The 17,559-nt window shown below is 43.1% G+C and overlaps 1 protein-coding gene across 1 annotated transcript in view; it reads left to right on the top strand.

Moving 5' to 3' along the window:
* Positions 1–61: 61 nt before the first annotated feature.
* The window catches only part of PGBD5 (piggyBac transposable element derived 5), a 59,915-nt gene continuing 42,417 nt past the window's right edge, over positions 62–17,559 (top strand). Inside the window, exon 1 of the mRNA XM_026053403.1 lies at positions 62–146. The gene's annotated coding sequence lies outside the window, so the exon portion shown is untranslated. The remainder of the gene's footprint in view (positions 147–17,559) is intronic.

Raw genomic sequence — 17,559 nt, forward strand, 5'->3', positions numbered from 1 at the left:
GCGGCAGGGCGCCCTCCCGCCCGCGCCCGGCCTCGGGCCCGCGCCGCAGCAGCAGCAGCAGGAGGAGGAAGAGGAGGCAGCGGAGAAGGGCGGCTGGACGCAGGCGCTGCGAGACGTGTCCCCCCCGCACTTCAAGGACAGCAGCGGTAGGTGCGGGGCTCGTCCCCGCTCCCGTTTTCCCGGAGCTGATCGCCCCTCCATGGGCTGCGCACCGGGTTTGGAAGGCGGCCGGGCCGAGCGGCCTTGTGCAGCTAAGTTGGCAGAGCAGCCGAAAGGCTTTGGGAAAACAAGCAAAAACCGCACGGGTTAGGCGCTGCTGAGATGTGAAACGAAGCATCTGCATCTGTGAGCAGGATGTGTCACATGTGGTACATCCTCAGCTGGGCTGGCAGCCTGCCTGTCTTAAGGCTGCTCATCGTACTTCATTGCTTCACTTCTGTAGCGTTCAATTGCTTCATTTTGCTGTAAGTAATGAATGGAGGGCTTGGTGTGTTCAGGGTGCTGAGGCTTGTCCTGTGGGGCAGGCAGGGACCTGCTTGGGAAGTAGYAGGGATAGCAGGGGAGCGTGGTGGAGCTGGCCCCAGAACCAGGGAAAGTTCCGTGCCGCTCCTCGCGGGCACGCAGACACCAGCGGCCGGATCCTCGCACGCCAGAAACGTCTAGACACTGCTATGTATATGAATCAGGGGGCGATAAAAAAAGCTCATGTGATTCTTTAAAGACTTGTGTAAGTTCTCTTGGTGTGTGTCGTTCACAAGCATAGCTGAGATCTGATTATGGACCAAAGGCTTCATGATGTGATGCTATTTCAGCAGCAATTATAATTTAATTTGTTCTTGCATCTTCATTTCATTATTATATACATTTTAGCATAAATAGAACTGGGATTAGCATTTTACTGATGGTTTGAAAGTYAGCTTGACATTAACTCTGGAATTCAGATTTCACTCAGTGCCTTTCACTCAAAGGAGTCTGATGTGAGTCTCAGAAATAGAGAAAGGCATGTGGGTATTGATTTGACTGTTTCCTCCTAGAAATAGGTGCAGTAGGGTTTGCTGCTGCCCGTTCATTCTCTTCATGATGATGCTGATGACAGATGCTGCATGCTGTTCATATGTGGTGATTTRGTTTGGCAGGAGTTCAGTTGGTGCAGGGTTTTCATAGGTGTGAGACRGTGGACTTGTCCATAATTTGGAATTTGAGTAGTCAAACTGTTGCACTGTGTAGCTTAAGCTACTCTGTTTTGTGTTCTGGTCCATAGTCAATTAATTTTAGGCCATGCCTATATTGCTATTAGAATCACATCGAGCATGATTGCACTTACACCATTGTCACTCCCCTGGACACTGTTCCGACCCAAGAGTTGGGATCGATGTTCACCGACCAAAAGGCTTCAGCTGCAATGATGTAAGTCCACTGTAAACACGGCATATCTTTCAGTCACTAAAAGACAAGTGTAAGGAAAAATACAAGCAAGAAATGCAGGGTGAAGCGCAGAGGCCCAACAAAATCTTCTCAATTAAAATGTGTTGGATGAAAGAATCATTTCTTTTTAGTTTCCAAGCTTAAGAGGAGGAGTTTTTCATTAGACTGAGATAAAACTTATGTTAGCACCAGAGCTTYTGAGAATTTCCTTTTGGGTGAAATCTCAAGTATCAAGACTTAATTCACTGTTCTTAGTGGTAAATGCCTGACTCTTGTCCTCTTGGACAAATGTCCTCTTGGACTGAAGTCTCCCAAAACTTACTGCATCAATGCTAAGGAATCAATCTTTGTATCACRTTAGGATGAAACCTAGTGTTAAACKGTTTACTTTGGGAGACTTTCCCTTTCTGGGAGGGCGATTGGAGTACATAAAAATAAAAAAGTTTAAGTTACTTAGTGATAGTGAGCTAAAGCCCAAGAAAAAAGCTCTAAGCGAGCTAAGAGTCACTAAGTCACTTAAATAATGTTGGAAGAAGAAAATATTGCAGGGGTTATTTTTTTGAGTAAATTACTTAATGCTGACCTTCATTTCCCATCCTTGAAACCAATATCTTAACAGAGCATATTACCCTGTCCTGACTACAGGCAGATCAACAGGTTTTTCCTCTCAGAAACGCGCCAGAGGCCCAAATGTGCTGGGGGCTGCGGCAGTGGCTCCAYGTGGCCTGGCTCTGCAGTCAGTCACTGCCCCTGCTCGTGGGCATGCTTGCCTGGCCCTTCCTGGCAGGGTTTCACAAACTAGGAAAGGCCTGGMTGGATTTCCATGCTGGGAGAGAAGTGACTAGGTGGCATCGTTAATCAACACTTAAGTTTGTATCGCTGTCTTTATGCGCACATGTGCACCCTTTTCAGTCCTCCCTAGTTAATGTTCCACTTGTGGGGCAAGGGGAGGTGGAAGGAGTGGGAGCTCAGCCTTCTGGGGCAGGGGAAGAAATGAATAATTTTAGCCAACTTCCTTTGTGGAAGTCCCAAGTGATGTTATTTCTAACAGAGGTTAGAACAAAAGGGTTAGTGGCTCTTGGTGTTATTTCCATTTAAGCTGTTCTGCAAAACGATTCTCTTTAGCGGCTGAGGAAAATAAAGCATGTTTTCTGATGTTCTGCTTTTTAGACTGATCCAACTAGTGGCAGGATGTGGCTCTGACCACATAGATTGAAGAAACAAGGGAGCTTGTGCCTGTCACAAGCACCAAAGCAGTCATGTGAGTTCTGACATGCTGGTGCTTGAGTCACAGGTGGGAGAGCTCGRAGACAGCGTCCCCAAATCCCTTTCCTTTCACAAAAAGTGCCAGTCTAATGTAGGCCTATCAGGAGGCCGGCAGGTATGTTTAGAAGGATAATGTTATCCAGGGTCAAATACTGGATCCAGATGTGTTTTTAGCATCTTGCTTCCTCTGCTTCATGTCCTTCCTAAATCTCACTCTGAAGGAGAAGCAGGACTGATTTGTGGACAAATAGAATTGATTTCTTAGAAGCCTTAAAAAAAAAAAAGAGGGGGAAGTGTGTGCTCTAACCTTTGCCCAAACAGAATTTTTAGTTTGGAAGAAGGGGTGAGTGGGGCTTAGGGCTTTCCTGGCTTCCCTTCCTTTGGAAGGGAGGACAGAGCTACTTGTGAAAGCGGAGAAAGAATGAGCCCTGCTGCAACAGGGAAAGCGTAATTGAGATGGAAAGAAAGCAACTATTACTGCAACTAGCAACTAATACAGAGCCTCCACAGCGTCCCTGGGCAGCAGTCCAGTGTTTGACCACCCTCACAGTGAGAAAGGTTTGTTGTGTGTCTAATTGCAAGAGCCTGTTTGCATGGCACTTTGTCAAGACTTAGCTCTCCTTTGGATACCTTCAGTGTTACCATTGCCTGAGTGTTAAATGAGAGAAGTGAATTTAGTTTCTGCAAGCTAGTCGCCAGTATTCATATTCATGCAATACAATATATATTGACCAAGCATGGAGCTGTTCATCTGACCTGTGCTCTAAGTTGTTTTAGGAGAGTTTGTTACAGTTAAATAATCAAAGGAGAGGGAAGAGGTGTGGGAGAGGGGGAAGGGCTTTMGTCCATGATTTGACTGGCTGTAATCTTAACTGAGCAAGGAGCTGGAGGAGCTGCAACGTATGTGCTGTTCCCAAGAGTAGAGGGCTTGGGTGGAAAGGCTGATGGGAAGGCAAACTCCAGCAGCAGGTAGACTGGAGAAAGCTCTTTGTTCAGACAAGGCAGCAAAAGTAACTACTTTACACCTGACCTATACACCTGACACCGTCTAAAGATGATGTTGATCTTGCTTCAAATCCTGAACTGAATCTGAAGGCAGTAGAGATTTATTGGATTGGAGTTGATGCTTAGGGGATTCTGGAGCTGGAAGAAAACTTGTGAACACTACTTAGTTGCTTAGGCCAGATTCTGCTTTAGAAATACCTGGGCCAAATTCTCTGATTGCAAGTGGAGATAGTGCCCCTGATGTGCTTTGTTCTTGCTTATTTATCTCATCAGAGAAATTGGCTTCTTTTGACTTGTATAACCATGGGCAAAATGGCAGATCTATATAAGCTGCTTTTGCATTCTAAGTAAGAAATTATTTATATCCACCTAGATGTGTTGTGATGTTCTTATGATAAATACATAACAATGACGCACGCTACCACTTTGCAGATCCTCTTAAAGGATGATTTAAAGGATTTGATATTTTGCTAAATAAGTGAATTATGAAAAGACTTAATATATCCTAGATCTTATGAAATCTAAATGTGTTTTTAGATGTTTTTCCTAAACTTAGAGTGTATCTTTCTTCATCTGTCATCAAAGTGATGCAAGCGTGGACAGCCTTGTTAATCTTAGTTTAGTGCAACTTAGCTCTCTATCTTCCWTCTCTTGCCCATAGCTCTGCATTTGGTGAATAAGTTAAAACTCTGATAAACTTTATGGAAAAGACTTATTTTTTTCTCTGCTTATGTAAAGACAACTGTTGTTGGTGCAGTACTTGAGACATGAAAGTCTCAGTGTTGCAAATTAAGGTCTTCTCCATAGACTCTGGCTAGACTTTTACAGAGGAAAAGAAATATATTTACTCCTAACTCCTTTATGATATCAGTTGACTGTTTTCCTCTTGCAGCTATTGAGGGGGTCATTTCAATGAAATTCGCTAYTTCCTGCAGGCCTTTTGTCAACATTGTGAACGCAGAGCAACCAATTTCCATGTCTGTGTGCTCCTGATCAGCCTGGAGAGGAAAGGAGCTGCTTGGCTGAGTCCAGTGAGGATGTTAATAGCTCACAGAATCACACAAGAGTTGAGGTTGGAAGTGACCTCCAAAGATCATCTAGCCAACCCCCCTGTTCATGTGAATTTTATATAGATGGCAAGCTCACAAGAAGTCCTTATGGATGCCATAGACTTAAAGGAAGTCTGGAGTTTCTTTGGCATAACTTTTCAGGCAGGTTGTCTTGTTTTCCTCCCATGCTCAAGCTTATTCCAAAAAATTGGATCAATTTTGTAATATGAGGCACTTGATGAAGTGGAGGTGATCGTGGGTACAGCTACATGCTTTATCTAGAAATTGATTATATTTAATAGCTATAGATCTTCACCATATTTTAGGTAATAGAAGGAATGAGTAGATACTGTGCTTAGGGATCGTGCTTAAGGTGTTTAGATAGTGTGCTGATATTTATCTCATTATTCCCAGTACTGCCAAAATGATCATGTTGGAAAATGGAACTAGCTGTATTCCAAAGGAATACACTTGGCTAAGGCAAATGCATCAGACTGCTAGCACTTGACACCTTACTTCTTCATGCTCAGGTATTCTTTCTAGGAGCTTGTTCAAGTTCCTGCTCCATATGCCTTAAAGAACAGGATATTATTTAGTTGCTGGGTTCATCTGAACGTGACAGGACTCTGAGTGGGGTCAGTTAAAAATGAAGCCAGAGCTTGTAGAATGCAGGACTTCAGGCAAATAGGCTTGGAAGGCTCCTCAGCTTTCTTGTCTCTGTRTAGATACCTTTGGATTGCATCACCTGAGTTGCTGCCTTTGAGGAAGACTGGCATCAATGGCACGTGATAGAAAACACACTTTGCATTTAGCCTTTTTAGACAGCATAGGGCTGCATGTGACTTGTACTGACAGGTTGTACTTGACTTCAAGAAGAATAAAAARCAAAGGAAAAGACAACTTCTGTTCAGCAGCAATAAAAAACTGYAGCTAAACAGTTATATTTGGAATAGGAAGGAACAGCATGAGAGCAGCAATGAGTTTGCTCGAGGTCCTGACCCGTGCATTACTGGAGAAGCTGTTCTGCAGGAAGCAAGGAAGAGGGTTTGCAAACTGGAAGGAGCAGAAGATGATTTTCCAGAACAAGCAGAATTGGAAGCAGATTTTTTTTTTTGCAGAAAGACTAAGACTAGACTAAGAGTAGTTCAGACAAAGAACAGACATTCTTTATGCTTAAACAACTTCTTTTTCATCTTAAACTGAAATGCTTGCACAAGTCTTTACCAATTTTTCATGCTGCCACAGCAAATTGGCTACAAAAGCCATCCCTAGATGGGGAAGGTGAATCTTTCCCGTCCTGTATATGCTGCCTAAAGAGGTGAGTGGCTCCTAAGTATGACTTGCCCATTTAAACTGAAGTGTAGTCACTGAGGCACACTGTAAAGATGGAAAAATCATGTCAGAGAGGAATACACAGGAGATGGTGAAGCAAAGAACATCATATATGTACTTGCACAAGGTGGGGGAAGTTGCTGTGCACTGAACAGGAAGATTACTGGGCTGACATAAGAGAYGCAACATCAGAGGGCACAAATGGAAGTGTTCCTTCTAGTGAAGCAAAAGCAGCAAAAAATAAGACTAAAAGCAGCTGCTGTAATAAGTGATTCATTTCTGAATACATATGGCAGAGAGAGTGGGTGTGTATGAAATGGATTAAATTGGAGCACGAAAAAGAGAGGATCTTTTAGTTATGAAATTCATTGTTGTGGAAAGTTGGATGATTATGCAGTGCATGTAGTCATCTCTTTGGCCTCATAGTTATTTCCTACTCATAAATTTGTCCTATTAAATACTTATTGGGTTTGGATGAAATAAAATGAAATGTTTCGAGACTTGTTGGAACTGCATTTTTTTCTCTTTGCTGGCTTTGAAATTTAAGCACTGAGACTTGCATTGTCTTGGAATACTTTGTAGGTACTTTCATGGTGCTAATATTGCTTTAAATACCTTTTGAAGAAGAAATCAAGATGCTAAAGGAGGAGGCATCTCACTAATTTCCCCTCTTGGGGGGAAAATATCAATGGGCTCTGGAGTAAACTACATGCTGCTCTTTCCACGTTATGGGGTTGTACYTCATAAACATGAGGAAAAAAARGAAGTTCTTTTTSTCCAAAGAACCTGTGATAGGGCAAGAGCAGGGACTGATGGGCCCAGGCCAGGCTGAAATGGGAGCCTGGGTGGGGGCAGGAGAAGGGATAGGTGGGACACAGGGACAACAAGGGCTCTGAGTGTCCAYTGAAACAAATGATTTTGTGAACATGATGCTACCCCATCCTGATGGTGTTACCTTTATCATGTGGCGAGAAGGAATTTGGCACTGCTCACTTAGCCCTTCCATAAACTACTGTCTGGGCTTTCGACTCCTGTTTATAGGACTTTGGCTCTTGGTAGTAAACCTGTTGTCATTCATACAGAGGGCTCCTGCTGTAATTGGGGGATAGCTCTGCCTTCCTACACACTTACTAACTTTCTGTTTGTAAGTGCTCTGCAGATTCTTCAGGCCTGACATTACCTTTGCTAGTTCAGGTGCATGAAAGGAGGCATCTGCTGGTAGGGGTTCTGCTGCCTGGAGCACCTGGGCATAGTTAGGGCTTCCTAAGCCTTGAGGAAACCTGTCACTGTGCRCTCTCCTACAGACTTAGCTTGGATTCCCTGTAGGACATGAGGAGGTACCTTACAGAGGCAGGAATAGCCTCTGAGTTATTGATTCTGAGCTTAGCACTTTGTGTTTTACTGTATCTTTTGCAACAAAAAGCTTCCCTTTTTTGAGATTAAAATATGTGGGGGATGGAAATGGGCAGAAGCAGAAACATCTCATTGAACAGATACAATCTAGCCTGTGGTTTTCTCACTAAAGCTGTCATTACTGCAACTGCCTATTTCTATATTCATCTGAATTTGATAAGGCCTAGCCAAGTATCTCTGAAAATGTGCTGTATGAAGATCTTATAAAAGCCTAAATGTTTTGATGGAAAGCCCTTTTAGTCTTTTCTTTAATGAGAATTCAAAGCTGCTGCCTTGATGGAAGCTGACTTACCAAATTTGTTCATTAAACTTTTAGATAACAAGAAGTCAGGAGAGAGCGTGTATTTGGGAGGACAGGCTTAGAGTTCAGAAGGTTGTTGACAGTCTGATATAGCCTATGGAAGAAAAGAGGTGCAGTTCAAGAAAGAAATGCTTAGCTTGACGATGGCAGTGATTAACAGCACAAACTCAAAATGGAGGGGAAGAGGCAGGAGGAAAGAAAGGGAGATTTAAGCTGAACAAGAGATCAGGGTAATTCACTGCCATATGGCTGTGAAAAAGGCTGGCATCTTCCTCAGATCGATAGCCAGAGGAGTTCACAGGACTTGTGATGGGACTGGTTTGTTGTTTGGGAGAGGTGGTCGGTGTCACCGGTGCAGATGAGCACCAGTTAGAGAAGCAAATAAGCAAGAGTTGGGAGAATATGGCTGAGAGGGAGAAAGACCTCCCAAGGGGGTCATTTATCTTAGAAGGAGAACACTAGAATATAGTCTTACAAATAAGTCAAGACTAGTGTAGAAAAGCAGATAATCTGTTCTATGTGCCATAGAAACTGGATATATGGAAAAAGAGGCTTAAATTAAYGGAGAATTAAGTCAAACATGAAATGCTTTCAAACGCAGGGCAATGCTGTGAAAGACATGAGGTTTGTCACAGCAGATCTAACCTGCTGTAAGAAAGTCATAGCTAGCATGTATGTTGATCTGGGGTAGAGATTTGGATTAAATGACCTCCTGATGATGTACTTTCTGTGCACATTGCCTCTATTTTACATTGGTTATGGTGAATGCAGACAAAGGGGAAGCCTTTCAGCAGCAAGCTGCATGCTGACGTGTTATGCAGCAGACACGTGCTCGCCTTCCCTGCCCCGGCCRCAGCAGCAGCGAGGAAATTGTAGGGGTTGTGGGCAATGGGTCGTGGACAAGAGCTGGGTGCTTGCAGAGGTTTTTCTGATCCCTTAGTGCCCAACTCCCTCCTCTCCCCTTCCCAGGGTAGTGGGCCAGGCATGCTCCAGTGTGATTTGCAGCACTGTTATCACTTGCATCCCGTGGTAGTGAGTGAGGTGCCCAGGAATCTTATATCTCTGCTCATGACAAATTCTGGGCTCCTTCTGTGTGTTTGGTCTGGAAGCTAAAATAACTCCTGAGATGCAGAGAAAACATTTCAAAAGGTATYAAAGGGGTACTTAAGTACCTCAAATTTTCAAGAGAAAATGGCAAAAGGAAATCATAGTGATGTTGATTTGTGATATCAGGGATGTCTGATGCAGCACCACCTGAATACTTTACTAGATGAGCAGTAATGCACTTGGGAGTCACTTAGGCACCTGGTTTATGTAGAACTCCAACAGAGCCTAGCTCTGTCCCTGCCTCCCTCAGGAGGGATAGAGCAACTTTCATAAGCCATGGAGGGCCTCCTTGCTTGCCAGTGGAAACCTTAGTAAGCTGCCAGGGTGGATGTTGGAGGAGGACAGTCACAGGACTGGAACAGGCTCAAGCAAGGCAGAGTTTGGTTGCCTGCAGTAACTGGTGACTGTGTAATGTCTTGGCAAGGAAGGACCACCRAAGGTCTGCTCCGCATTTCCGTGGTTCATGGGCTCGATATCAGAAGGATGTTTCTTTGAGTGTTGTAGAATTGTTTCATCTTGTAGTATCAGTACTTAATTATTCTCCTTGATATTTACCTTATATTAATACATTTTAAAAGTTGGACTTTTTTCTTYCATTTTCCTCCTTGGCTAAGGATGAGAAAGGAACTGGTGGCTTCTCTACTGTCTTTCCCTGCAAAACCGTACCCCTACTTTTTCTAGTAGGAAGAAGAGGTAGTTTTTCTGGATCTTTTTCAGCTTAGGATCAGCTTTTTCGTGACAAACCGCACAGAATTTCAAGTGAGGTCTTACAGTTATTTGTTCACTGCCTTCACTAAAAGCCTGCCTGATGTTACCTAGAAAGCCACTGTTCTATATTGCTGGAAAATCATGCCCGTCCGAAAATTCTGATTTCAGCTCCCAGTTACAGGAAGAACTCCCATTGTTGGTCTCCAAATACATGACTTAACAGCTTTTCTATTGCACGTGCTCCCCTATAAACTTATTTTGGCCACCAAAGTCAGTACCTATTAGTAGGATGACCTGGTCTTCAGCTCAGCATTGCCCAGCTGTCTCCTAGGCATAAACTTGCATCTTGTACTGGGTGGGTGGGTGGAACCCAGACAGGATCGGTCTCTTGCCAGAAGCTGCCTATCTTTATCCGGACACCTCTCTCATTCAGGGATCTGGGTAAAGAGAAGATAATACTTTTACTAATCCCCATCGCTGCGGCTTAACAAGCGCCTGGCTATAATTAAGATAGATGAAGTCAACTAGATGTAAGGAATATCTTAGAATCATTTGAGTATATAAGTGTCCAAGATAACCTGTCTTTGATACAATGTGTAATTCATGCCACTCTACTTTTGTCTCACTGCTTTTGATTTCTTTCCTACAAAATCTGCTCAATATTTGAGGAGTATTAAGATCAGAGAAATGAGCCTACAGTTGCCAGTTTTCTTCTTTGTCCTTGAAAATGYTAGTTACAGACTGTTTTCTCATTTTATGGTGTTACCTTGAACCTGAATTTGCTTAAGCTCTTGTTAGGAGACTTCTTTTGTTCATAATCCTCAAATACTAGAATGTCTAAATGGTCCTAAATTAGGACCATTTTTTCCCCTGCCACAGCTACTCCAGCTTGCAGTGTCCTCACATTTACTRAACTTATTATGAACCTCATTAATTGCTTTGCAAACAAAGGCAAAAAAATCCTTGTTAGACAGCTGAATTGCACCTGGGTTATCCCAAATCCCTGTGTACCTGAAAATTGCTCTGGCCTCTCTTTTTCTATTTTTTCTCCCTCTTTCTTGGCTTTTTCTGTACAGGGCACAGCTGCTTTCAGCCAGAAGCTAATTCTGCCTAATTCTACAATCCCACCAGACTGGGGCAAATGCAAACCCATTTGAGCTCTGTTATCTGCAACTTTGAAATCTACTTGCTTTCTGGGACAGATGGTGGGTCTAAAATATTCCACTACAGATATTTTTGACATGGTGCTGTAAAAGCAGGTGCTGAATATCGAATTCTTCTAGGAATATGAAATGGACTTGACACYGTTACTGCCGTTGTCTAGATTGTACCAGATTTTAATTTTTTCCTGTACTTTTAGTTACAGGCTATCACTCTCTGAATCAATGGGAAGAAATTAAATAACCCTTAGTTTCTTTCTAAAAGCAATCATCTGTATTATATACCGAGGTAGAAACATTTGATAGCATTTTATGGGCAGATATTGAAGTAGAGGGAAATGTTAAAATASGAACCATGCCTTTTCTTCAGATCTTTTGCCAAAAGATGGATTGAAAGGGAGAGAAGAGGGCCAAGCATTGACCTGGAGTAGCTTGATATTGAGCAGGGTGCCACCAGTTGATCTCATGTCAACTTTCTTCTTCACGAAGAAAGGAGACAGAAATCTTTCTCTTTAAGCTGAAATGGGCAGCCAAAGGGAGAATGCTTCAATACTTTAATCAGAAAAGGAGCAAGAAGCGAGTATAACAAAAGCTGTTCAAAACTTTGCTTTGAAGCTTTCCATTTCTGCTGAATCCTTTTAATGTGTACTATAACCTTTTCCTAGCCTGTTCTACTTGGCTGTGGCTTATAGTTCATCTAATTGCACTTTGCTTCCTAGAATCCTTTGCTGTCATAAAAATAAATGTTTCTTCTACATCTGAATATAGATCCTCCTAATGTCATTTTAACAGCATATTCTTAGTCAATATGAAACTTTCTTCTTCATTCTTCTGGGTTCTGCTGCACACCAGGGCTCACTTTTTCTGTTAAAATTGTGGGTATTCTGAAGCAGGGCTTTGCTATTAAGACTTTTTCTTTGTAAAAGAGAGTTTTTACAGTTTTGCAGTGTCTTACGTGCCCAGTTCCACCCTTCTGGGAGGACGAGGCCTTGACCACTTAGTGCTAAAGCAGGTGGTGAGAAGGTGAGCACCTGGAAATGCCTCTACTGAAAGATGGCCTGGGAGAGAGCAGCCTTCAGTGAGTGCAAACTTGTAGTGAGAGGAGTTGAGGGGCTTCCAGAGAGGGTCCAGCAGAGAGCAACGAAGATGATAAAGGGAGTGGAGCGTCTATCATATGAGGAGAGACTGAGTGAGTTGGGCCTSTTTTCTCTGGAGAAGAGAAGGTTGAGAGGGAATCTGATTAATATGTGTAAGTACCTGAAGGGGGAATGTAGGAAGGAAGGGGCCAAGCTCTTCTCAGTGGTGGTCAGTGATAGGACAAGGGGAAATGAGGGTAAGTTGAAACACGGGAAGTTCCATCCCCATGTGAGGAAGAACTTCTTTAATTGTGAGGGTGCCAGAGCCCTGGCACAGGCTGCCCAGGGAGGTTGTGCATTCTCCTTCTCTGGAGGCCTTCAAAACCCACCTGGATGCCACCCTGTGCTCTGGGTGTCCCTGCTGGAGCAGGGGGATTGGACTAGATGATCTCTAGAGCTCCCTTCCAACCTCAACCAACTTGTGATTTTTGTGAGCTGGCTGCATCTACATTCTGACTGCATCTCCTCTGACAACAGCCGGTTGGTATTCTAAGTCCCAGTGGTGTGAAACCAGTTATTGTCTCCCTGGCACCACATGAAAGTGATGGCCAYGTACCAAAGTGATGGCCAGGGCCCCTAAACCTTGCTGCTCACCCACACCCACTGCAGCCGATGTTTGTCTCTCACAACAGCCATGCACAGATTGGGCATCAAAAGGCTGGAAGGAGGGCTATGTGACACTTTAAAATAAGAGTTTAAGAATCTCCTTTCCTTCTCCTCCCTGCCATTGGTGAGGGCAGAGATTGGATCTCCAAGAGAAGTTCTTACCTCTCTTCCRTAGTCTGCCCTGGAAAGCTTGTTGATTTGAAATGCAAGAGGATGTGCCTGAAAACAAGTGATAATAGGTATAAGGAGAACAATGCTATATTTTTTTAAGCAGTATTGTATTGGTATTTATCTCTGCTTTATATGTGAAACTAACTGARCTTGTTGTTCAGTATCCTGTATAGTCATCCCAATAGAGCATGAATGTGCCTTGAAAAAAGATTAATTCAGATGCTTCTTAAGTTTTGATTTGTTTGAGCRTTGGTGTAGAAAAATATTTAAGTTGTCTTGTCTGAAATTCAAAATGGAGAGGAGAAAGKAAGAGAACTTTCAAAACTGAAAGTTAGGATATTTTTGATAGTGTCCTTAAGGACTTTGTCTTTCACTTTTCACTACTTACCCTTTTAGAGTTACCTTTTTACTTTAAGCAAAAGCRAGGAAAAGGGCGAGAAACATGCATGTGGCTAAGAGTAATTTCCAGATTCTTCTTTTGATTTCTTCACTTGACATTAAAGTACTTCTACCACTAAGTCAACTTTTTAGGTAACACTAGGCTATAGGTATCATGCTGACCCTAGCTTCATAACTGTGCACTTCAGTTTAGCATTGGCTAGTGTCTGGGAACATGATCACTGTAAYTTAAAAATGAGCATCTGGCTCAGGTGGCCTTTACTGGATTTGGGCCAAGAAACCCTAAAGGAGATAAGTGTTGGCAGAGATCAGCCCTTTACTCCTAACTATATATACACCCCAGAAAACCTGTGAGAAGATTGGCTTCTGCTTTGAAATTGAGACCTGCTTCCGTAGGAGTAACCTTTGCATAAGCCATTGCAGGAATGGAGGGAATGAGGAGGCAGAAGAGAGCATTAGCAAAGTGAATGAGGCTGCACYGCCAGCAGCGCTGTCAGAGCAGCTGCAAAGATACCTGCATGTGGAGGAGCAAACTCGGATCCAGGCTCGAGCCTGTATTTGAGTTTCCCGCTAATCAGCATGAATTGATCAAAACTGTCCAGACGGTTAACACAAAGCACAACAAAGACAAACAAAGGCCAAATAAATAATCGCTGGGGAGAAACGGTTTAGCTTGGTAAAGCAACTCTATCTGCTCCTTAGAAGTAAAGAGCTTTCAGTGCTGCTCTGCAGCTTCCTGCAGAAACGAGCAGCGTCACGTACTCGTGTTGCTGCCTTTATGTGTTGCTGTGTAGTATGCTGAGAAGAGAGAATCCTGCCTTCTTTCTGTCCCTTCAGTACAACTTGGGAGTTTCCTTTGGAGTAAAAAGTAAATATTTAGTGTGCACAAGCCTCTTTTTTTTTCCATGAAAAAAAAWTTGTATTTCCTGATCTGTAGAACAAGGAAGTTGCAGCTTTTTTTCCCATCAGCTTTCTTGGCCCTGTTCTCTGATTGTGGACAAAATTCAGTGTGTTTCTGGGAAGTGACCTTGAAGGCGGTCACAGGTCATGTAGAGCAACTTGTCCCATACTGATTCCACCTGCTCTCTTGTAGTACGTGAGGAAGCTGGCTGCCTAAATAAGAGGGGAAACTTTTTTTTGAAGGTAGGAAGATCCTTTCTGATGTCTCCCCCCAAAGCATCTCCTCTTTGTTTCTCTCTACAAAGAGCTTAAGTTTCTTTAGCTACCTGCCTGAAATCTGATGTAAAACYGTGTTACTGGACTGTTCCTTACACACTGAATTTAATTAGCTTTTAATAAACATTTTTAGATACTTAAACAGTAATGGGTTTGGTATCAAATGTAAGTGGCAGAAGGTAACTTGAAGGCCTGTCATAAAATGGAAAATACCATGTTCCCAGGACACATTAGCTGTGATTTGCTTGCCAAGGTTTGAGAAGTATAGTCAGGATCTATAGAGTAATAGTTATAAGGCCCTAAAGAGAGGGAAATTGGGCTGTGGGAAAGACAACAGAGGACTTTTATGGTAAAAAGACATTTGTCTCCTCTCTTACCAGTGCGTATATTGCAGGCTCACTCGTGCTTGAAGGATTAATAATCTGCAGTGGCTGACTGCACAGGAAGGGTGTGCTGAGGAAATGCATTGCCACTGGAGAAAAGCACAAGGCTGTTAAATGTCCTTTTGATTTATGAGTGGCACAAATTAAAATTTGAAGGTGAGTGTTAAGGCATCCTAACATAATACATTTTTCTTTGGATCTAGAGAAGCATGTAAGCACATGCTTAAATCATAAACTTTTCTATAAACACATACGTAGAAATGCTTGGGTGACAGAGTGTAGCAGCATGCCAAAACCAGACTCGTGTGGAAGCCATTTGCCAGTATCAAGCTTSCTTTGGTTGATACTGCCTATTCTGCTGTTCTTGCAAGACAATCAGTGTTTTGGGGGGGRTGAAGGGAAATAACTCTTTTCAAATCAGACTGGTCATCCTGGTCAATAAAACCCACTAGCAGATCAGGCCTAATAAAGCTAATAAGGGAACTGCATCAAGTGCCCACTCAGCYCTCTACTAAAGGGAGGGCAAATTGCATCTGCTGGGCTGCTTTAGTCCCAGACGCTGTTMCCAAAATTCCCTAGGCCTCAGGAAAGCATCTTGGTGTGACATTTGTATATAGTACAGTGACTCTACTATAGGTTTGTATATAGTCAAGCAGGACTGTAATTCAGTTCAAAYGCAGAATTTCTGCAAAACACCTTGACTCTTTGGCCAGGATTACTGCCASACCCCAGCTTTGTCTTTAGTTGTGATGAAAGGCAGTAGGTTTGTCTTGTCTTTTTCTTCTCCAAATAAATAATATTCTAACTTACCTAGTGGATATGAGATTTTGGTGACACTAGGTTAAACTCCATGCCCAGCCTTGCAAATARTCTGTAGACTTTTTCTTTGCACTAAAATGTCAGTGGGTTTTCTAGCGCTTAGAACCTGGTAGAATCTGGTCCCTAAGGAAGAACTAATCAGCYCTTGATGTGGAAGGCAGGATGCTACCTATTCAGGGCCATTCACAGCTAGTGAGGAGGAAAGCAGCTGCATCAGAGATGATGGAAGAAACTGATGGAATTGAATGAGGCACAGCAGGTCTCTTACTTTCCTTAATTTTATTTTACGAGGTGCTCAACATTAGGAAAAAATATTCTTTCATTCTTTAGTTAATGAGAGATCTTTCTGAATACAGAAACAAGCAGCTGAGGGAGCAGAAGGGTTATACAAAGGATCAAATCTCTGGCTATCATATAAAGCTTCAGCAGTGAAGTCCTGCAGGCTTAGGAAGCAGGAGGCTCCCTGTGGAGATGCATATTCTTCTTTATTTGCCTTGACGTTTGTGCATTTAGGGCCACGAGAGCTGGGAGAGACAGAGCAATCAAAAGTTGAGTTTTCAGGTACYTACTTTCCTGTAATATTCCATATTTAAAGAGTACTTTAAAACCAAATCAGCAAGTGAAAGCAGGCTGATGAGCAAGCCCTCATGCTAACTCCAAAGGGGATGTTGCACTTGTGTTGTCCTTACTGGAGCAGCAGCAACCCAGTCTGATCCCTCCAGGAGCCCGAGTTGACATCTGGGGCTTCGGACAAACGCGGCCTGACTGGGGCAGCGCCTCAGAGAGAGCACGGAGGGAGGTCTTGGCTTTCTAGAGAAAAAACCAGCAGCAAAGAAGTGCTTGGATGTCAGTCCCTATAATAGGATGACTTTTGCCAGGTGAAAGCAGTGACTTGCTTAAATAACCCTTAGTTCTTTGTTACTGAAGCAGAAATTCTGAGGTGCCTGGAGAATTCAGCTTTCCTTGTGGAGCCTGCTGTGATAAATGAACGTGGATGTGATGCTGCAGGGGAGTCAGTAACGCAGTGCTTGGGTGCCTCCCTGTCAGCAGGGACTGGCCAAGAGCAGCAAGGGAAGCCCTAGAGCAGCTGTTCTGCATCTGCCATGAAATGAAATCAGTGTAGGTGAGCTGGGGAGGATGAATGGATTGCGTTACAAAGTCATTTCTCTCCTTTCTGCAAATTCTACTAATTTGTAGAAATACCAAGAAATACCCTTTGGTATTCTTTTGTTTTTCAGCTCTCCGGGCTAGAATATGCATTGCATATTACAAATATTTTTTTTATATATTGAGAATGATGGAGGAGGGGCTAGGTGATATACTCAAGCCTATGGATTGTAGGAAAGAGGCCAGGATGCAACTCTCARCACTTCCATGTAACACTGCTGATTTCCAAATGGAGGAGAGAAATCGCCARCTGCTGATGCTCACTGGTAGTTAAGATACTTGATCTGTGCTTACCTGCTAATTAGGTGTACCTTATCAGAAAGGAATTCTTTCTCTCATGCTTTAATAGAAAATGGTACATTAAAGCGTGACTGTAAATATTAGTACTGCATTAATTAGAATCATAGAATCCTGAAGTTTGGAAGGGACTTTAAGATCAATTCACATGGGCTAATGCTTGTTACTACAGGAGGGGAGTCAGTACATTTAATTTTCCTTTTTATGCTACTGCAAGCAGGCCGTGCTGCTCTGGGGCTTTGTTCTCAATGATTCACAACAGAACCRGATTCAGTTGGACACATGCAAAGCCACCATGGATCCAGCTGGCCACTTGTTATCCCYGATAGCTAATCCTCCTCTTAAAACACGTGGCCTTAGAAACCGCAGCCGTGGCTTTCAAGAATTCTTATTAGCATCAGTCTCATCAGGTTGATAAAATGTCAAGGGAACAGGGAACTTTCTGGGGCATCTTCCAGGGAAGATCAGGATCACATAAGAGGGAGCTGAAGTAGAAGTCTGGAAATGTGGAGGTGGGAAGAATAAAGACTTGGATAAACCWGGAGCACAGGTGATATGATTAGCTTGATAGCACAGCAGTACCAGTAGCAGCATAAAGCATTTTGGGGGACTGAACCCCAGATCCTGAATTCCTTAATT

Source organism: Nothoprocta perdicaria, unplaced genomic scaffold, assembly GCF_003342845.1.
Source record: "Nothoprocta perdicaria isolate Ctin4 unplaced genomic scaffold, notPer1 scaffold_99, whole genome shotgun sequence".
NCBI lineage: Eukaryota > Metazoa > Chordata > Aves > Tinamiformes > Tinamidae > Nothoprocta > Nothoprocta perdicaria.